The sequence below is a fragment of the Microtus ochrogaster genome, chromosome 6, assembly GCF_000317375.1.
Source record: "Microtus ochrogaster isolate Prairie Vole_2 chromosome 6, MicOch1.0, whole genome shotgun sequence".
In the NCBI taxonomy this organism is placed as follows: Eukaryota; Metazoa; Chordata; class Mammalia; order Rodentia; family Cricetidae; genus Microtus; species Microtus ochrogaster.
In genome coordinates, this window is record NC_022013.1 from 61,604,109 (window position 1) to 61,627,108 (window position 23,000).

The 23,000-nt window shown below is 43.0% G+C and overlaps 1 protein-coding gene across 13 annotated transcripts in view; it reads right to left on the reverse strand.

Annotated features, from left to right (window-relative positions):
• Positions 1-23,000, reverse strand: part of Erc2 (ELKS/RAB6-interacting/CAST family member 2) — a 907,844-nt gene that overhangs the window by 424,257 nt on the left and 460,587 nt on the right. The window lies entirely within an intron of this gene.

Below are 23,000 nucleotides of genomic sequence, written 5' to 3' on the forward strand. Positions count from 1 at the left end.
GTCCTTGGACTTCCCACAGGTCAGGGAACCCTGATTGCTCTTTGAGCTGATGAGGGAGAGGGACTTGATCGGGGGACAGGGAGGGAAATCGGAGGCGGTGGCGGGGAGGAGGAAGAAATCCTTAATAAATAAATAAATTTAAAAAAAGAAAAAAATGCACCAAGTTTTTCCCATATGGTCCTCTGTCCAGGCTACAATATGGAGGTTTAGTTGCTTGTTGGTTTGTTTTTAAGCTTTCAGGAGACTCGCTCCCTCCAGTCTCCTGGCGCCTCATATAAAGTCATGTGAATGCTACATGGGTACCCATGTCACATGACAACACCTGTACAAGTGAGTAGATGCTGTCACATTTGTCATATTCCATCCTCTGGATGTGAGACACAGACACTGGCCATACTCATGTGGGGGAAGGTTATAAGAGGGTGAGAGTATTATGGGATAGAGATCATAAGAACCTTGTGAAAACTCTGTCTCCTCGTACACTACCCACTGGAATTATGTATGGAGATGGCCCTTTCTGTGCTATAATACAGTAGCTATTCACCCCACATGACTACTGAATGTACAAACATGGCTACTAAATCTACAGAACTACTTTTGTTTGTTTGGCTTAGTTTGGCTTTTAGAGACAGTGTTTTTCTATGTAGCCCTGGCTGTCCTGGAACTCACTCTGTAGACCAGGCTGGCCTCAAATTCCAGAGATCCACCTACCTCTGCCACCCCAGTGCTGGTATTAAAGAACTAATTTTTACATATCACAAAAATCACATTTGATATTTTAACTTCAAACAGTCACAGCATACTACTAGTGGCTAGACAGCACACTGGACATTAACTAATGCACAAATTACATGCTAATTTAAAATCTTAGTTGTTGTACTATGCTATCAGAAGTTTTGCCATCTTTTTACTGTTAATTTTAAACAATTATCAGGAACTGTTTGCCTCAGTGTCTACTCAACAGAATTAACTTTCCATTGTTCCAAACTTTTTCCAAACCATTTTCATCAATACAACCTAAAGAATCTTAAAGGCCTAAGTGGCAGCTGAGAAGGAATTACAGTAATTTATTCACTCTATGCTTTCCCAAGTAGTTATCCCCATGGCAACGCACTACAAAATAAATGTCTGTTTTTTTCCGCTCTTCTTCACATAACTCAAACCTCCTCGCTTGGTCTGATGCGAAGGAATAAAACACCACTTCTTCTGAGACAGCCTCGGCATGGCCAAACAACTTCCAAATCTCACCACAACGCCACTGTTTCAGAGCGTCATGCTTTTACTAACTCGTGGTTTCCTAGGACCACTGTCTTCTAGGACCACTAGTTCAAGAACTGTCCATAGTTAGAAGCAAAAGCATGAAGAGGAGAGGAAAGCGGAGGCCTGAAACTCGGTGGGTCCTGAGAGCACAGACAGCAGTTACTTAACACTGCCGTAGGATTCCTCAGAATGTTTAATATAAAATTACTGGGAGGCTCCGAAATGAGACAGCACTGAGCACTCACTGCTTTCTTGACCCAGACTGCTTTGACTTGCTGAGTCATCTGAAACATCAAGCCTGCTATGTACCGCTCCATAAGTCTGCCCCATCCACCACCAACAGTGCTGGCTACTTAGACATTTCTTTAAATCTTTGTACCTTAAATACGTTTGCAATTTTAACTGAGCAAGATTCCAGGAAATCACATTTCTTCAGCAGATTATGACTTCATATTTTAAAAAAAGAGTATGTAATACAAAGGTGATCATTAAAGGTATTTTGGGGCTGGCAATATAGCTCAGTGGTTTTCTTACTGTACAAGCTTGATGACCCAGACAGGTGGAAGGAAAGGACCTACTCTAAACAGTTGGTCTCTTACTTTTATATGTACTATCTATGATTTGTGTACATCCACAGCAATCAACAAAGGAGTAAATTTTAAAGGATACTCAAAATAAAAAAAAAAATCAGCATGAGATTCACGACAAAGGCTTAGGCCCCTGGCTAGAAGCAACAGTACAAGCGTATGCAGCTTCTTTTTATCCATGAGGAGACATCCAGTCAGAGGAATCCACCAACAGGCACACTTTTATTTGGCTGCTATAATCAAGACCTTCAGGCCTTCAGGGATCTGCCGAGCAAGCTGGGAATTCACCAATTCCTAGGGTTCATCAATTGAAAACACTTCCAATGACTTCCCTTTGTTGGACACCCAAGCAAGAAAATAGCCCCATCTGTTGTGGTCCAGGAATTTGTTACTAACCAAATGATGGTTAGTTCTGTCAGCTTGGCTAGATTAAGAAATACCCGGCGTGCTGGGAGGCACATCTTCAGATGTATCTGTGAAGACAGTTCCACACAAGATTGACTAAGAAGAGAACACCTGCCCCTCGTGTGGGTAGCACTACCCCACAGGCTGAGGGAGGTCCCAAATGAATAAAAGGGAAAACGAGAAAAGAAGCTGCAAGTTAGCATATTCTCTTCCTGCTTTGGCTTCTGCTGAGGTAGGAGATGAGGCCTCTCAGTGGCATCACGAGCCATCCTCGCCTGCCTTCTCCACCATGATGGATTCTATCCCCTCAACCCGTGAGCCAGAAGAAATCCTTAAGTAGCTCCTGTCCTGTATTTGGTCACGATGGTGTGGAATACAATCAATACTCCAAGAATTTGAACATAGTTAACTTTTAATAATCTTTCCTTTAGAAAGCACAGCCCTCACCAGGATAGGTTCTGCTTAGATGCAACATGTGCCTTGCTCTTGCTAGGATGAAACTATAGGGTCCACATAGACTCTGAGAGTACCAGGCTAGAAGTAAGCCTCTGATATGTCAAATGAAGAGTACCAGGCTAGAAGTAAGCCTCTGATAGGTCAAATGAAGAGTACCAGGCTAGAAGTAAGCGTTTGATAGGCCAAATGGAGAGTGGCTTAGGGTCTGAGAATCTGTGTTCACACCTTAGATTGGCAACGTATTCATTGAAGAAGCTGGAACAAGCAAGTTAATGTCTCTTTTATAAATATGTTATCTGTGAGATAGGATATGGATAGTCATGTAGTATGTAATCAAAGAAATAAATGAGTTCATGAACAAAATTTATGATTCAGTGGGGTTCATAAATGCTGCTTTAAGGTAATTTTAATGACAGAAAAGACTAATAATATCCTCTGCCCTCCTCACATCTGGGCTAGTTAACTTTTGGGTGGTAGACACTTATCACTGACAACTGTTAGACCAAGCTGCTGGAAAAAGGGTTCCCATCCTTTCAGTCCTATACCCCAAGACTCACACTGTGCTGTGAAGATGGCTATCTCAAGTCCTGTACCCCACGACTCACACTGTGCTGTGAAGATGGTTATCTCAAGTCTCACAGTATCTCAGATTTGATGTTGACATCTGAGACCTGGGAGAATGCAATGGGACAGACACAGGGAGTGAGGGCTTTGAGAAGAGGCCATGCGGCCTCTACAGCATCGTGAAAGCAATAACGACATAGAACGCAACATTTTCTGTCTTGAGTTCAGGGAACAGACTTCTACTCTGCACTGTAAGTTATAACCACTCACCTGCCAATCATAAGATATATCCAGGCAGCTCTCAGTCTACCTGTCCCTTATGGGAACTGATGCATGCCTAAAGTTCCAGATGTTTCTATGATTTCTCCACCAAACCACTGGATATACTTGGGCGACAACAACCAGAAAACGTCAAGGGCTGGTCCAGGCCGCCATTATTTTATGGAGATTCTAAAGAACAGAGAACATAGATCGCCGAGCCTGTGCAGAAACCCATCTGTGTCTCCTGATGAGAGTACATAACAGACATCATGACTCCCCAATATGAATGCTTTTTTCTAAATAAAACCATCATTTCATAAGTCACAATTTTCCACGCAAGAGCCATCATAGGCTCGTTCACTCTCTGCCCCCCCCACCCCCGTCTCTCACTCCTCTCTTATAAGACACATTAAATCTCTACAATTCCCCATACTTTTTCCAGTTCCTACCCAGATGGCAGGGCTTCTAGAGCTTGTAGACATAATGTGGTCAAATCCATAAGAATTTAGTTCTGTCTAAAATCCACAGTGCAGCCACCAGGGACTCCCACTCAGGTTGGGAAATAAGAAAGCATGTATCATTTTTACTTCTGTGTTTTAGGATTAGGCAATGCTTATGCTATACACAACATCCAATTTGATCCTTACAGCCACCTTATGACATGGCAATCAGAGTGATGCATTGCTGAATGATGTAGAAACGTCCTGAGGAATGCAGTTGGGCAATTTCGTTATTACGCATGCACCATATCTAAACGCCCATATATACTCTCCAGGCAATTACGCACATAAGCTTCAGAGTATATTCCATCAGGTGTGAAGTCCAGCATGGGTCAGCATTCCATTCCGTGCTACATGACTGTTCAGACCAGAATGATGGTGTTGAGATAACTCATTCGGATGTTCTTCCAGGTAGAATCCATGCCAGTATGCTGCATTCAACAATTCATGTCACTGTCCTCGCTTGCTTTGTCCTTCTCAGCTTTCTGTCACTCACTAATTTCCTACTGTCATAACCAGCCAGGATAATTGCCTCCACTGCAGGCGGGAAAGCCCACTGCTTAACGGTAAAAGTGTTAAAACTGCCACTGTCACCCTCCAACACCTGCTTGTGTTGAGACATGCAAGCTTGTCACATACCCATTTCCTACAACATAGGACACACACGTGTGGGTTTCATAGCCTCTTTCTAGTTTAGCTCTCTCCTATAAGCCCAAGCCATCTTTGTGAAGGCGCCTCGTCTTTAGGCACTACACACCATCTGAGGCTCTGTGAAGGCAAGCAGAGGAGGCCTTCTACAACATCAAAGAACCCATTTATGCAGTGAGCGGCTGGGCACTGGGAGATGACTCAACGCTGTGCAGGGTTCCCATGGGAAAGTGATTAGTGACTGTAGCTCTAACCTCACCCGAAACGAGAAGGAATGAAAAGTCAGATCATATCCACTGCTGCTCTTATGCCAGCAGCAATAAGTCATGCTCAAATTTTACCCTTGTAAAAACCCTCAATAGCAATTATTAAAAGAATATAAATACCTAAGATTTCAGATAAAGTAGCAAAGAGGAATTCCTTTGTAAAAAGTGAGTCTTTTCATCTCCCAGCACCACAGTCTCACGCGACCCACTGCAGCTCCACTTGCTGGTGTAAATCTCATTTCTTCTTGCATGTTACAAAATCAAAATTCATGCCTCAAACAAATTAGAAAAGCAAGAAGAATTTTCCTGTTTTCCAACTGATGAATTAAAAACTTCTATAAAAATCAACATAACAGAACCCCTGGCCATGAGGAAGGCAGCATTCTAGCCAATGGTCTGTATGTGGTCCTAGGGTCCATGTGTTAACACTATTTCCACTATAGCAGCCTTAGGAGGTGAGGCAGAAGATGCTATACCCATGGGTACCATCCTTCTGAGGGAGTGAAGGCTGTTAGCTCTGGAGAGGATCTGCTATGAAAAGATTCTTGTTCTCTCTTGCCCTTCTGCCTTTAGCCATCAGATGACACAGCAAGGAGACCTACATTATAACAGATGTCAGCACCTTGACTTCTTGACTGTGAGAAATAAATGTCTTCTCATTACAGAACAGTTACGGTATTCCATCACAGTGGGAATAACACTAAATGACTTGGAAAATAAGGAGCTACAGCCCTAAAGCTTTCAGAACTCAAGTCCTACATTGCTTTTCTTTTTAATGAGATCATTTGAATGTTTGTAAGATTTTACTTTATCTGTATAGATGCTTTGCCTGCATGTATATCTGGGTACCGTGTGCGTGTCTGGTACACAAGGAGGCCAGAAAAGGCCATCAAATCCTCTGGAACAGAAGTTACATCTAAATATGAATCGTTTAGAAAGATAAAAGATAAAAAGGTTACTTTTCCTCTCTCCCTCCCTCCCTCCCTCCCTTTCTCCCTCCCTTCCTTCTTCCCTACCTCCCTCCCTCTCTCCCCCTCCCTCCCTTCTTCCCTTACTTCTCCCCCTTTCTCTTTGTTTCGCATTCTCAACATGGAAGCAAATGAAAAGGATTGTAGCTTCCCTGGCCATTGGAATCTACATTTTTTTATGGCTGTGTGGATAAAACTAATTAAGGGGAAAGTCCTGGCAACACCCAAGAACATGATAGCCCATAAAAACAAGCATCATTACCTGGGTGACTGCACTGCTGGGAGTGGAATATTCTATGATACAGAATCACAAATCTCTGTGAACCAGGAGCATTTCCAGGCCAATTAATCAATGGAACTTTTCTATGAAAACACATCTCGATTGAGCTATTCACATGTGAACCCACAAGCGGCAAGGACTAATTACAAGCTTCAGACCCGTGTGGTTTGCTGAATGCTTCTCCTCAGGCCATTAAAAACACCCAGACACACTCGTCAAGAAGAATAAATTAACTAAAGAAAGTTATAGTCACAGAAAGCAATCGGTCAAAGCGTGTGACCTTTGCACAAGAATGATGCATATTTATTTGACACCCTAGGCTCTCCTATACTTCCCCCTTTGATGGGTCAGTGTAATTCCCACTACCAATAATGAGAGATACGTGCTAAAAATGAATAGCTGCTAACTCCAGCCATCTGTGCATTCCCGGTACAAACAGAATTGAATGTCATCACTACCCTATTGGATTTCTTGGTAATGCTCTTTGCTGATAAGAACTTTGAAAAAAAAAGTTTTCTTTTTCTTGCTCATGCAAGGCCTTCCCATTGCCCTTGCAACATAAAGAAGTCCATTCTACTCTGAATCCAGGCAGCCCCTAAGAGGTGGGGTGAGATAAACCCATGCTTATCAAGATAACTGTTTCCCCACTCAGTATAAATTGAGACAAAGTATACCCAGACTCGAATGATTAAAATGTCCAGATTCTTAGCAGGCTAGCTCATTATTTTCATCCCTCTCTTGCCAGTTCTGAAAGCTAAGTAGCTGTCCTGTCTTAAGAGCCTGCAGCTATCACTTCTAAACAACCCCTTTACCCAAGGACTAAGCTAAAATGGACTTAATTCATTTTCCCTTTATGAATTACTGGCTGTCAAAATTTTGAGAAAGGTCTTGAGCTCTAATGGAGACCTTTAAAAAGAAAGATCATGTGCTAGAGAACCCGAGACAGTATGCTGGGGAGTCAGAAAAGCTGGGTGACTGGAAAGTCAGAGAATGGAGATATACAGGTCTTTCTCCAGTGTTTACATATGAAAGGAGATGCTGGTTTGACTTCATCACAGCCAGTGGCTGCAGAATAGAGAACGTGCCATTCCTGGGCCTGGCAGCTCTATGTGCAGGTCTCTGGGCAGCTAGCTCTTCCACAGTGAGCCACCTTTCCAAGGGCACCATCACCTGCCCCTTGAGGAGGGGACTTCAGCTCCACTTCTGAAAACTCCAAAGTCCTAATGATCAGGTGGATCACACTTACTCAGGGGCCTTCCAGAAGGCTGTGGTACTAAGGATCCTCCCCTAGGTGTGATCATTAGATCTAATTTTATATGACATTCGATGACAGAACTGCTAAAAATATTTATTAGCTTGGCTAACAACTAAAGAAAAAAATGGTAATCACAGCTCTCCGGAGAGGCTCTTTACATTCCTTTTTATAGCACTATAAAATGAGGTCATACCCCGCACATTCAAATGGGCAAATTATCTGGCTGGAAGTGGCTCAGTCTGAAGCTCAGTACCTCGATAGACAAAAGTAGCTAAGGGGACGTTCAAGGTCAGGGTTCATTTCGAAGACAGTGAGGATCTCACCCAAAGGTAGGAACCCTTTACTTCACGTGAGTGACTGCAAGTATGAGCGTGTTGTTTAGGGGTGTGGTGCTTGGTAAGCTTCTTATAGCACTACCTATCACACCCACAAAAAGCAGTGTCAATATAGAGCTATCAACGGAACATTTATAAGCAAAACGTATTTAACTTATAATAGTTCAAAACTCTTAAGAACCTGACTTTTAAACTTTGACCTTCATTAAAAATACTACTAAGTATAAGACAAAATTTTGTAACAGAACACATGAAAGATAAGTAGTTATTGCCAGTATACAGGAAAAAGTAAGGCGTTAAATGAAGGTCTAGTATCCACAACACATAAAGAGCACAACTCAACAAAAGAAAAATAAACAGTTCGATTAAACATGAACAAAGGATTTCAAAATACTTTCATTTGAAAGAAGATATCCAGTGGCCACTGAGACCATAGAACTACATTGTACATCATTAGTTATTAGAGAAAGCAGGTTAAAACCACTGCATACACGGGGATGGCCATGATCAAAAAGGTGGATAACAACACGTCTGGGTGGAACTGGGGTGAATTCATAATGATTATATGTCACTGGTGCAGGCATAAACTGGAAAGGCACGTTGGAAAATAATTTGCTGTTCCTCGGAAGTTAGTAAGAATCACCACAGACCTAGGAACTCTGCTCCTCCACCCCACTGGTTAGAAGATCCAAAGCTACTGTTTTCATGGTAGTTAAAAAGAGGAGACAGCCCGGAAGCTGATCAAAAAAACAGGGGCACAAAATGTGGTGTCCCGTGCAATGTAACATTCTTCATCGATAGACATTAAAAGTCAATCAACAAACACTGCATACATGCAATGCTGAGTCTATGAAATGTCCAAACACATAAACCCAGAGGAACAGCAGAGGAATCCACAGAGGCTGGAACACAAGGGGAATGAATGGGGGCATGGGTGGGAGCGGCAATGCTAACTGTGCATGGGGTTCTTCTCTGGGGATACAATTTTAATTCCAGAATTAGATAGTAGAAATGGTTATATAACCTTGTGAATATAGGAAGACCAGCTTTTAAAGGGTTAACTTTGTGTTATATGCACTGGAACTTTTAAAAAAGCACGCATACTCAAAATAAAACAGAAGTTCTATAACCTCTCAAGCTACCCCAGGAATTACTCCCGCTAAGGAGTTTTCATTAATCTTTCTAGAAATATGTTAGGCATGGTGTAAACATAAGCACACAGCCCCTCTAAAATGACGGAGCACAAATCTCTAAGATTTACAATCCGCCTTGGGTATCAAGACCGTCAGGACCACAGTCTGTGGCATGGGGAAGAGGGATGTCAGGAGAGAGCGATGTTAGGAGAGAAGATGCTGGCAGGAACCTGAGACCACCCTCCGGAGAAATGAGGATCTGCGCCTTTCTGGAATTTTCAAACAGCTCAGCCTGGATATCCCACACACACACACATCTTAATATACTCCAAACTAAATCTCCACTGCCCCACACCCAGAGCCGGAATCACTTCCCCCTTCCTCCCCCCATCTCCATCAGTCATTCCAGATTAGGAGAAAAGAAGAGTAAACCCCTTCTTCCTCGCACACCATACACAGAGGATCACTAGGCTCAGCTGTGTCATTTAAATAAAAAGTCTATCAAAGTAGCCCCTTTCTTTGTACCCTTTTTACTACCATCTTACAGCGTGACACTGAAGTAGCTCCCATCCGGTTTCTGGTGCCAATCAAAGTGCTTAGCTTTCCAGCTTCCCTCATCTTTTCATCCATCCACACATGTATCATCAACTAATATTCAGAGCACTGACCATGAGCCAGACACTGAGAATACAAAGCTGAAGAGGGAGTGGTATCATTAGACACTCCAATGTTTAAGGAAGCACAGAGGCAGGAAATAGAACGAGGTGCTTCCTACAGGAACATTAAGTATATAAGAATGCAAGAGAAACCCCTGCCTCTTGTCTACTAGAAGGTAATATCCAAAGTGGGAATTCAATGATGAACAGGCAATGAGAAGAAAAAGAGCATTTGCATTATGTTCAAAAAAGCACATTTCAACGCATAAAGACAAGAAATGGCTAGCAAGTGCAGGAAATGAAAAGAAATTCAGTAGAGATGGACACCATTTATAAAAAAGGACTAAGGAAGGGGTCATGTTCCATACCTGTGATATTAGTATGCAGGAAGGACAGAGGTAAAAAAGTCAAAAGCTTGAGACCACTTAGAGATACGTAGTAAGTTCTAGACCAGTCTGGGCAACATAGTAAAACCCAGTATTTAAAAAAGGGTGGGGGGGGGAGGAACAGCCTGGAGAAGTCTTTCAGTGGGTAAGAGTATTTGCTGACCTGATTTGAGATCCCAGCATCCACATGAAAAGGTGTAGGCCCAAAGCAAGGTAGCATGGAGACAGAAGACTCACTAGGGCTTGCTAGCTCCCACCAGAGCTCCAGGTTCAGTTAGAGACCCTATTTTTAAGGTGATATTTCCAAGACTGCTAGAGCAAGACATTTACGGTTCTCCTCAAATTTCCTTCTGTGCGCATACACCTAGACACAACCACGGACCACACTTAAATGCACACACTTTTTAATTTAAGCTAATCTAAACATAAGAACGAGTTTTGTGCCTACAATGCACTAAGATGAGACCTGAAATCAACCAGAATCAAAGTAGGACTAAGTATGAAAATCTTTGTGTGCCAGGTGGGGGAATTGTTGATAGTCTATCCAGTGTAAGATGAGGACCACAGGAATGTCGATGTACTTAGCGCTCTCCCTGGCTTTATATGAATTAGAGACAGACAGACTGTAGACCACTGGTTCTCAACCTTCGTAATGCTGTCAGCCTTTAAGCCTCATGTTGTAGTGACCCTCCAAGCATAAAATTACTTTGTTGCTACGCCATAACTATAATTTCGTTATCAACATCTGTGTTTTTCAATAGTGGGGGGTTGAGATCCACAAGCTGGGAACCACTGTTTTAGAGGCTCCGGTCCACCACGGTAGGCAGGAATGGGTAGAACAGGGCAGCTCACCACACAGCAGGTAGGAAGCAGCGAAGTGCACCTGTGTTGATGTCTTTCTCTTCTCATTGTGACTCGAGGCTGTCCATGGCACCAGACCACTCACAGAGAAGGACGGCTTTCTCTCTCTGGAAACATGCTCACAGACACACCCAGAGCATCCTTCTGTGGCCTCCTAGGAGCTTCCCATTCCAATCCAACTAACATTTACAACAAAGTACCATGACGATACACAGAGAGCAAGCAACCTAGTGTGTCTGGATGCTCATGCCTCTTGCTCTCTGAGAGCCTGGGATCAAAGCCATCGCGACCTTGACTAGATTACCAGTAGCCTCAGTAAGTCTTGACTTATTCATTTATCCACTACAAATTAAATACTTTCTATGAAGTTGCTATGGTGACTAGAAAAACTAAAGAACAAAACCTTTATATAGAGCCTGGTCCAGGAAAAGTATGTAATGCATGGTGGCAAAGTTTCGAAGAAAAGCACTTAAAATCATATTTTTACAAAATTACAACTGAAACTATGGTCCAATTGCACTTGAAGATCAGGTCTTGACAAAGCCGCATGTGTTTTTAAACATTACAAAACTTAGTTACTAGCTCCTGAAAAGGGCCTACAGACAGCAGCTAACAGTAAGGATGCTGAGCAAAGTGAAGTTACTCACTCCGCTCACAACATCTTCAAAGCCTGCAGAAAAGCCAATGTCTGTGGGAGAAGAGGAGGCAAAGCAAGCAGACTGACAAACAACAGGCAGCAGAGACCTCCCACTCTCCCCAGCAGCCAGACGGGAGAAGCAGGCACAGACCCTTTCCATCAGGCAACAGACAAAGTCATTAAAGCTTCAAAGTTTAAAGTTTAAAAGTTTAAAAACAAAACGAAACAAAAGGCCCCAGCTCTGTAGGAAGAAGAGCATACAATCTGATGGCATGATACCTGCCCTCTGACCTGAGGCAAAGACGAGGACCAAGTGACCGCACAGTTGGTCATTGCCCTTCCCTCTGCACTGCCAGCTCTCCCCCTTGTCTCGGGCAAGATCAAGGCAGATGCAGACATCACAACACAGAACGGCAAGCTCCCCTCCAGAGTTGTTTTGTTTTTACTTTGTTTTGTTTTCCCAAAGGAAAATCATCATCTATCACACCAGAGGCCTTCAGTGCTTTCCAGTGCTTTATGCCACAGGGATTCTCTGATCACACTGTGTGGGGCCATGTAGAACTGTCCCAAAAATGATTCCTGGAAGAAGCCGAAAACCCCTCCTAGAAATACATCTTTTCTCTTGGCTGCCTCCCCAGAATCCCCGCCGGGAACCATCTTAAGCAAGCAGGAGGATGGATGGCCCAAGGTCTTCCCCCATCTCTGCCGTTCATGAATCTTGAAGCGGGTCCAGAGCTGATGACTGCCCTCTACAAAGATGCTGCCTCCATGGAGGCCACTCGCCAGGCCCATTCACACTCACTTCAGAGAGAGGAATTTCACATTCCTGCTCAGGAGAGGGCAAGGACCAGACCTACAGCTCGAAGAAGACTGCTTGGAGTGCCAACACAAACAGCTTCTCGGCTTCCATTGTGAGACGCTTTCATCAATGCTCAGAATCCTCTGTTACAGAAACAGATTTCCACCCCAAAAGAAGCACATTAGAGAAGTCCCCACGGTTTCTGGGGTGCTCGGGCCAAACCAATTCATACTAATACAAAAAGTCTTGCTGTGGGATAGGACAGAGTGGTTACACAATGGCTCGGGGAGAGAAATGGCCGTATGTGAAGGCTGTTCCACAGTTGGTAGCCGTGTAAAAGCGAGACAATTACTTCTAATTCTGAGCCTCGGTTTCCTCCTTGTAAAAACAGGACTGGTGACATCATCTTTCATCTTGCCATTGCTATGGGGGAAGCGAGAGATAAGCCTTGCAGAATGCAGAGCACTATGCCTGGCATCAAATAGGTACTCAGTGAAGACTTCTTTAAGTTCTGTTGCTATGACAGCACAGCAACAACCACTGGCTGCTGAAGGGTAGGTGTGCAACCATTCCTTTTTCGTCATACAGTAGTTTTATATGCTTCCTGTTTCCCCTATATCACAGTTATTATTGGGAAATGACTTATTCTTCCAGAAGCATGGGAAGCATAATACAAAATTCGGTTGACTTCGCTAGCCATTGTCCTTTAAAAAGGCAAGATGGCTCAGCAGTCAAGAGCACTGGCTGCTCTTCCAGAAGTCCCAGGGTTTGATTCCTAGCACCTACATCTTATTCCACAAGATATAATATCCTCTTCTGGCTTTCGTGGAAACCAGGCACACACATGGTGATCAGACATACATGAGAGCAAAATTCTCACGTACATAAAAAATATAAACATAAATCCTTTCTACAAAAGTATGCATTCCTTATCACAACGGTGCCTGCACTGTTCCCTCCTGTGCTTATCCTGTTTCGGCATCAATCTTCCTTCCACCTTTGGTTTCTTTCCCTGCCCTTCATCATGCGGAGACTCCTAAATGCCACTTCCAACACTCCGAAAGTCCATAGTATCTCTGTTGAGTATGTAAGGGATCCACTGTCTTGTCTGATCCTTCATGTACATTTCTCTACCTACTCCACGGCCCAGCAGACCCGCCCTTTCTTTTGAGCATGCCTTGAATATTCCCACTTCCTTTACTTTTTCTCGGGCTCCTCACCTACGATCTCATCTGCTAAAACCGCGTGCATATTTCTAGTCCCGAATAAATACCGTCCCATGCTTTGAAACTTCCCTAAGCCTCCCCTCCTCTGAATGCTCACAACACTCATAGATCCTGCTGCTCTTTGCCACATACAAGACCAAGTTTCAGTGTGTCATTCTAATTTGCCTACTAGGTGAGGCTGCTTATCTCCCCCAAAGCATTCGAAAGCAGGCTGGCTAAACTTCTCTGTTCTTAGTGACTTCTTGCCATGCTTTCTGTTCCTGCTCCTATCTCCTGCAACAGTGAGACCGGAACTGTCGGCAGGGAGAGCGTATGGAAGCCAGGGAAAGCTGGGAAACTAGGATTCTCAACAATAAAAAACGAACATGAATTTCTTGTTGCATCACAGAGCAGAGTATGGAGGAATCAGTCAGGATCCAAGGTTCCTGTGGACACAGAGCATCACACTACTCAGAGCTGTAGAACCCTCCCCACCACCCCCTCTCCCACTGCCTCAGCACCTCACACTGCACTCTGTGCACACAACACAACAGAATCTCTGTCTTTCCGTGGCTTACATTATTCATGACTCACACAATATGTGCTGTGTAATATTTATGGAGCATCCACCGCTTGCAGAATAAGTCACTGCCCGAGAAGATAAGGCCTCTCCAGATAGAGTGAAGAGACAGCAACCAAATGGCTGAGTACATGTTCTGTGTTCCAGGGGGATGCTGCAAGAATGCATTGTACAGCCTCGACCTGGGCTGGCTGAGCTCCAGCAAATAGCCAATGAAGGAAGTGACATTTAAACTTCACTTGACCTAGGGAAAAAAATGAAGTTATATCCATACTTCAAGCCTTACACTAAGATAAATTCCAGATGGTTCAAAGGCTTAAATTCAAAAAAGTCAAACCATAAAAATACTAAAGGAATGCTTGCATCCTTTCAAAAATGCTTATGTTAAAATCCGAACCCGCAAGGTAATATTATTATGAGGTGGGGCCTTTTGGAAGTGATGAACGGGATCAATGCCCTTATAAAAGACACCCAAGGAAACTTGTTTGCCCCAACTACATTGTGAGGAGAGAGTGAGAAGGTCCTGTGTTTGAGTTAACAGCACGACCTCAGTGCACAGACACCCTGATACCACTCTGACCTTGGATTTTCCACTTTCCAGAGCATAACAACTTTCTGGTGTTTTTGTCTTTTTTTTTTTTTGGTTTCTATTATTTACAGCTAATTAGCTGATGGCATTTTGTTATAGGAGCTCGAACAGACTGAGAAAGATATTAAAACACTGAAAAAGACCTCAGGACAATTGTCTGTATGGTCTTGTAGTACAAAATAGAATTCTAATGACACAACTTTAGGCAACATTAGTAAAACTTAATGTGACAAAAATAAGAGCGGTTTCTAAACTGCTTCTACATAAGCAAAGCCAACAGCAGTTATGGAAATGAAAAAGAGTAAACAGTTAAAACTGAGACCAAGGATGAACTTCCCCAACATGCAAAGACCTCCTCCTACAAATCCATATGAGAAAACCAACAGAAATCTATGGGGGAAGTATAAATATACTCAAGGATATCTATCCACTTGCACTTGTAATTAGACCTAAAGAAGTCAGCATTAAACTAAAATGCCATTTTTACTTGCCCTGGTGACAACACAGAAGAGTTGGAGACAAACACTCTCAGTCATTTGACAGACAAATGCCAAGGGGACGTCAAGGAATTAGTTTCTGTAGAGAGCAATCAGCAACGGCCAGAAAGACTGGTAGTGTAGTATCCCAGCAACTTCACATCCAGGAACTTAACCTACAGATCCATCCATTCATAGCACAGCAGACAGCACCTTTTCATAGTTACAGTTCCAACTATACAGGAAAAGAAAGGATCGGGTTTACCTAAAAGGCTTTTGGGAGACGTCTGGCACATGAAATAGTATGCAAAAGGAAAAAAAAATATTTTGTGTTCAGAAAGGGAAGATCTCAGATATATTTATGAAGCGGACAATGCCAAGGTTCATATCAGTGAGCATTCTATCACTTGCATAAGTGTTATATATAATGACTATCTGTTAGATACAATCATAATAAATGTATATTGTATAAAATACTATCACTCTGCTTCTACGTCTTAGGATTCTTTTTCTATGGGCGGTCTTAGTTACAGGACAGTGTCTGCATCAGAGCTGAGATTCACTTGCTATCTGATAGATGTTTATAGCAGAGTCAGAGGACACACACAGATGGAGGAATACCCTGAATATGGGATTGAGACTCTTTAAAAAAAAAAAAAATCAGAACTTTTCCTTCATGAACACAGAAAGGCAATGGCTTAGTCATCTAAGTGGTTCCAGAAAAACTTAAAATGTGTCCTAATAGAAGACAAATACTGAATGAATTTTTCATGTATACATATAAGAGAGTCATCTCCATGCATAGGATGAATTTCATATCTTTCTTGGCATTTGCCAGATAATGTTTCCAATGTTTCTGTTAAAAGGTCAACCTTTCGGTGGCCTACTGAAGAGCTTGGAGACTTTATTGCCGCTACTTGGTTTTCTGATTGGAGAAGAAATGACAGCTATCTGGACGGGGTCCTCTCTTCCCTCTTGGACTTCCTGCTCTCACCTGTTACTCTTGGCATGAAAATCTTTATCACGGCCAAACCGTAACAACTAACATTGCTTTCATTTACAGGTCTCTCTGAGCCTGGACTGTATTCCATTTTCAGTGAGAATCATGACCCCAAGCCTGTGAGGGATGAGCCATGACATAGATGTCTCTGTCTTTACACATAAAGAGACTTGGGCATGATATGTGCTGTCACATATACTAAATCAATGATGACACTACATTTAGAATGTAGTCTATCTCTTTTCTTACATTTATTATTCTAAAAATAAATAATAACATGAAAAACCTTGGAATGAAATAGTAATATAATGCCTGGCCTAGGATAGACAGACATGAAACCCAAGTGCCGTGATTCTTTATCTAGTCAGGATTCCCTAAAGAGTCCCTACTTAGCATGCTTAGAAGGTGCAAGAGTACCCACACTTAGCAGAGTGATAGGGTACCTATCTGCCAATTACCCAGTGAGTGTTTCTCACCAAGGCCCCTTCATTGCAGGTTATCAGGAGATTCTCCAGCTAGCAATTACTATAGCCAGCTCATTCCCTCCACGGTAATTATCTGTGAGCAACGCAGCATGCTGTCCTTGGAACCATCAAACTGACAAATGATTAAATAGCAGGGGCTCTGATGTTAAATTTAAAACCGCTCTCTTCCACTTCAGTTCACGTGTCCCAGTCCAACCACAAAAATATCCCAGTGACCAATGCCAAAGGCCAGGAGAGCCCATCCCATTAGGAATGATCCCATCTAAACAAGGTGGTACTCGCCTTGTCAGGGTCTTCCAACAGGGTTTTTCCAAGACCCGAAGTGCAGATTTGTAAAGTAGTTCTCTACATGAAATTCTGCCCCACCCCACATCAAAGTATTTGCTATTTTGTCTTTACAACTAAAGACTGGAGCCTTATACATTACTTCTAAGCACTGTGGCAATCACACTGGCCCCCTTTCCCTGAGAAGAACTATCTCAAAAAATAAGCAGTGGTGTGTACAGCTCTTTATGTGCCAACAGAAGCAATGTTTATGCTACCCAGGTTGCGAGCCCTCAAAATCTAGGAAACTAACACTGAAGCATAGGCCTTGTCATTCTTGGGCTGAAAAGACCAGTTGTAGACTACAAGAGAAACCCACTTCCATTTCTAAGACCTCTCTATAGTCTCTGAAATTCAAGTTTTACCATGAAAACAATTTTCCAAAATACACAGCATTTCCAGGGGTTGGGAAGTACAGAAAAAAATTGCTGTTTCTTATCTCCAGTAACAACCAACAGTCGCCCCCAATGAAAATCCCACTGGGCGCTGGTTTCCCATCCTCCCTATCAGGTTTACTTAATTTAAATTACAGTCTGTTTCATCTATGGGACGTTAGGAGATAGTAAAACCATCGCAATCTCCCGCAAAGGGAACTTCCCAAACCTTTGTTCAATGTAAAAATGACGAAGTTTTTGTTCGGAGGCAGACACGCAACATCCTCTCACTTTCAAACTGGCTCACAACCCCAGTGGCTTCACAGAGGCTCTGACGGGACACAGGATGGAAATTCCAACCCTCACTGAACACGGAAGAAACATCCAGCCCCTAGGTCGTCAGGTTTCCCTACAACTTGAGCCAGCATTGTGGGTAATGAAGTGATAGAATTCACATTTCATAAGGGAGGCTGTATAAAGGAAATATGATATTATTTTTTGTAGAAAGTGATTTATAATAATACCAAGAAACCAATTTTTAAAATTCCTTCCCCATCTCAACATTTATAGGAGAGGCTAATGTATCTTGAGAGATTTACTATTTGCTGATATTCGTCCATATGGTGGCACCAAGCAAAGGCTCAGAGGGAGGAGGGAGAGAATGGGGGAACAATTTTGGGTAGAAAATAGGGAAGAGCTCTGCTAATTTGGTATCTCTCAATGTGGACTGGACCTGGGGAGGGCTTCCTGGAATGAACTCTCCCCCTTGCTGCAGTTCTAACAGACCTACAGCTTAGGAAATGGCATCCCTTCCTCTCTGAAACAAAAGGAACAGCAAAAGATCTCAACTACTATGTCAGTTGTGTTCCCTCCGTCTTCACTGTGTTTCAAGTACAGAAAGAATGCTGGAATAGCAGCTCCGGCAAAAACTAAAACATAAAAACACCATGAAGCATAAAGTCCTGGTTCCATAAATCAGAGCCAGCTCAACGAACATTCACCATAGCAAGTCCCACTGTGGCCAGGCTGGGTAGGTACAAGCACCCACCCCTGGCTACACCTCAAAGGTTCAAAATCATTTCTAAATATAGACCCTACTTTATGTCTGTAGGAGCTGTAAATCAGGGAAAACAACTTTTTCCATCCCCAGTAAAATATGTGCACCCAAGGAAAACTTGGGATTTCTGGCTTTCCACCAGCTTTGCTTGGGCATAACACTTTCTGACACTTCGCTAGAGACATCAGCATTGATATGAGGCAGCTTTGAAGAGGGAAATTATTTTCTGACCTGTGGATAACCCCTCTAGCCTCAACGGAAAGGGAAAGGGGGCTAACAGACACCCAGAAACCAGTTTTTCCAGTTATTAACATTGGAATAAGTTGTTTTTCTTGGGGACCAAAATCCTTCCTTATAGGATGTGCTGGCCTTTGAACCAGTGAGCAGAGAGGTCAAGCGTGTTTTGTTGCTATATTCCATTATAAAAGAACTCCCAAGAATAGTTCATGAGAAATCAAAAAGGGAAGAGCAGAAGGAAGAGGGGAGGGAGGAAGGAAGAGAGGAAGGGAGGGAGGGAGGGAGAAACAAAGGAAGTGAGGGGAGGAAAGAAGTAGCTTGGACAGAGATTCCCCCTGCCACCATTTTGTCTGTGGTTTGTTTTTCTTGAATTTTCAAATGCCTGGCTTGATTGAAAAATATTTCTTTCCTTTTGGTTTCCAGTCTAGTGTCTACCACAGCCAACTGAGGACTCATGAGGATGAGGGAAGCGACCAAGAAAAGGGAGAGAAAGCTAATAGAAGGTCTTTCCTTCAAGAGCACGCATTCAAGAACATCTCTGGCCTGGGGAAAAACACTGTGGTCCTTGAAAAGATGCTTGAAGATCAGGTGAAAGCCACTGGAAGAAGTACCACATGGCTAGGAACTGGAAGAGCAGCATCCATGCTGGGCCAGAGGTGGTAGGGCCAAGATGACCCCCCAAGCTCCACACAAAGGCAGAGACCAGCTGCACAGTAGACAGGTCCATTCTCCCAAGGGCCCTGGCACACACTCTCTACACACGATGCTTGGGAAAACAGCACATGGGACAGAACTGTCCAGCTTTCCTAACTGAGGGACTTCTTAGAACTATGCCAACGGTAACTTTGGCTGGAGTCGTGGAAGTCAGAAAAAATATCTGCTGGGAAAGAAAATCAACACTTACTCACTGGCTATGTTAACACTGGTAAGTACTCAGCTTTTATGAACGCCAGTTTCTTCTTTTCTGACATGGAAGAGATCACAGTCCCAATCTTAAAAGTGGTAATAAATCTTTAATAAATAAATAAATAAAAAATTTGGGTCTAAAGGAAGTGAAACCACAAGCAGGAATATTATGTGGATCTTTCTGTTTTCCATGAGTTTCAGCCTCTAAATGTCTATGCTTCTAATGACTTTTGGCACTATTATTTTGGGGTGACCTAATAAAAAACACAACACAATAAAGAAAAAAAAAGTGGTAATAAAAAGAGGCTACTAAGTCAAACGTTATCATTTCAGCACCGGCACATGGTGACTATTATCTATAGGTACCATTCCTCTTTTTTCTGTTTCTGTTATTATTATTACTACAATAACTATCAACCTGCACCATAAGCGTTAAGAAGAAGAATATTAGTCTTCAATGGTAGGCCACTTTTGTCAGCTATTTTCTACATACAACTGGGACCAGCACACCGTAGATGCTCCCTGTGATTTTAAGGAGACAATGAAACAAAGAATTGACTCTAGCAAATTGTGGAACAGTAAAAGGATAGCTAGGTGGTTTTCATTTTATGTCTTAAGCAGCAGGTCTCTGAGGTCTGGGAATGGTGACTTCATCTTTTGATAGAAGAACAAGGGATTGCGAGAGCACGGTGCTCAATTGGGAAAAATGTCACAAATAATTTATTTGGGTAGAAAGGTTTGAAATAACACTGCAGCAATGACTTACGCCTGCCGCCAGACACCAGCCATCAGTTCAAGCCATTCACAAGGAGATGCGTGACGTCTGTCACCCACAGCACATTCGTAGAACACATGATGCCCATATGCACGGCAGATCCGATAAGATTTGTTCCAAAAGCAACTCCTTCCTCTCTGCGAGGGGACACTAAAGCCCAAACAGGCAAATATTTAAGAAAGGATCCAAAGGAAGGGGGAAGCTGGGAGAACTTTCTGGCTTTATTTGGTTGATACTTTGGCAGGAGCTTGAACTGCATCCCAAAGGATTGTTTCTTTTTTAGTCAACTCCTGCATGCATTTATCACAATAACCTGATCTGTCATAAGTCACAGGCTAGAAATGAGCAAATCTTACAAAAACCTGCCCCCGAGTACAATACAAGGATCCTGCTAAGTCTCTCCTGTTCCCACTGCCTTGTGTGCAAAGCGAGTCTGCACAGAACATGTGTCCACTGCAGTGAAGACCCAAACAGGGTTGGACTATGACATGCGCACTTCACCAAACCCAAATCTAACCTGTCCACCCGGGCTTAAGCGCAAGAGCTTAGAAAGGAAATGAGGTAATCTATGAAGGCTTCTGCAGCGGAGGCTCTCTCGTGGAGTTCGGAGCACGTAGAAATGTCCAAATGTTATTAACATTTCAGACGTGAGAGGTAGAAACACAGATGGCAGACCACAAACTCCTAAGCTCGGAGAGGTCAGACTTGATATGTATAAAATCCAACGGTGTATATATACATCCACATATGTGTATGTGTGCATGCACACATCACACAAGCATACACACACACACACACGCACACACACTTCAAGAGTAAGTCATACAAACACGGCATATGGCCCAAAGATCCCGCAATCAATTCTATTGTTCCATTTCATCTCATTTTGACTGGTAAATTGGAAGTAGTAGCAGGAAGGGCATAGCTCATTCTGAAAGGTTGCCACAGCTTAAGAAAGACATCCACGGCCTCACAGAATTCTTCCTCTCCATAAGTCAGGGCTGTCCAATTCTTCCTATACTAAAAAGTAAACATCACAACGATGGCCCATTTTCTCCTTCAGATTCAATGAAGAGATAGGTTAAATGGTATTGGAATGATCTGGACCTCAATTGAGACTGTACAGTTTATCTATTAAATTTGGCAGTTATATTTTTATCAAGGAAATCTGCGCACGCTGCCCTTTACCTAGAAACTTGCTAATGACTGCAAATTCCTGTCCATGGTAGCCTTGTACCATACTGCAGATAACAGTCCATGTTCATACACCATGAATGAGAGAAAAACCAAGTATATTGTTGCAGTTACTGATACAAAATGAGGGTAAAAAATGGAAGGCCCAGGCAAAGGGAGTGAGGTATGTCAGCAAAGGAGGCCCTGTTGCAAAGGCTTAATATCTAAGGGTGTAGATCAAGGGTAGCAAAAGGGAGAAAGAAAACGTAAGAAAATAAAAAGGTAGGCAAGGAGAAAAGGTAACTGAGTCCAAGCCCAGGAGGGTGGGTGGGGAGGGGAGGCTTGGATGCTAGTGGCTGAGCCTCCTGCCTACCTCCCATTGTGAAGTGTGTGATTCTGCAAATAGGTTCACCCATCTGCCCCAATGTGGGATCTAAGAGGAACCACTGACTCTCTGGAGATCGCCTGTCGTAGGGCTGAGCTATGGACTCTGAGCAGAGCCCCGAAGCAAAGCTTTTAAGACCAGAGCTTCTTGCGGTCTGAGGAAGTTCAGGCAGTTCTTGTGTGGTACCTGAGAACCACAGACTATTCAGCCCTGAGAGCCACCAGGGCTGGGAGCTAATGCTGAGACTGGACCTGGATGTGAGCAGGAGGCCTCCTTTTGAAACTATCAGCTGCTGATGTAAAGGCTGGTGGTTTAGGGCACAGAACAGATAGACTGGAGAGCCTCCATAAAGAGGAAAACTAGATAAAGCTTGTCTCTCAAAAGAGTAACTATACCAACCACAAACTTGGGGCCGCCCTTTTTATTTGGTTTTGTTTTATGTTTTTGAAGTCTAAACAGCCCCAAACCGCACAATAAGCAACCTTTATCAAAATCATAGTTTGAATGATAAAGAAGTCACTGCCAGATTAAATATTTCACTACTAATTGCATTAAATTATCATGGATTACGAGACAAAAAAAAAATTTCTCGACTTGAGAAAGGGAAAATCATTGACAGTAGAAGAATCCAAAGCTGGGATAGATTTTTCAAACAGAATGTCTACTTTCCTTATTCATCTCTGGGTGCACAGTCAAAAATAAATCCACTTTTATACTTGCTTCTAAGTCCTTTGCCTTGGGTGATTAAAGCATAATGCCCAGCTGAGAAAAATGAAACTAATAAGTCAAAACTGAAACAATGACAAGAAGCAGCATGTATGTACACTATGTAACGAACACACCAATAGTTTTCAAAAGTGACGTTAAGGGAGTCCTATAGACCTTCGCAAACACAGTGATTTATTGGGCATGGGGTCCAGTTGGCTTGGTCTGAGCTGGTCCACTCAGCCATGACGTCACCCTGCAGGGAGGAGCCCTCTCACTCCCAGCCGCACTTAGCATCTTGTATTGTTTACCTCCCCAGATCCACACCGTGTCCTCATGCAGATCTCGCTTACTAAACAAACGCAAGCAGCGAGCCAAGCTCGGGAGGGAGGCGGGGAGAGGAAAACAGAGTACTGACCTGAGCGTCAAGCTGATTGGAGCGAGCGAGGGTGAGAGCAGCGGTTTGGAGACA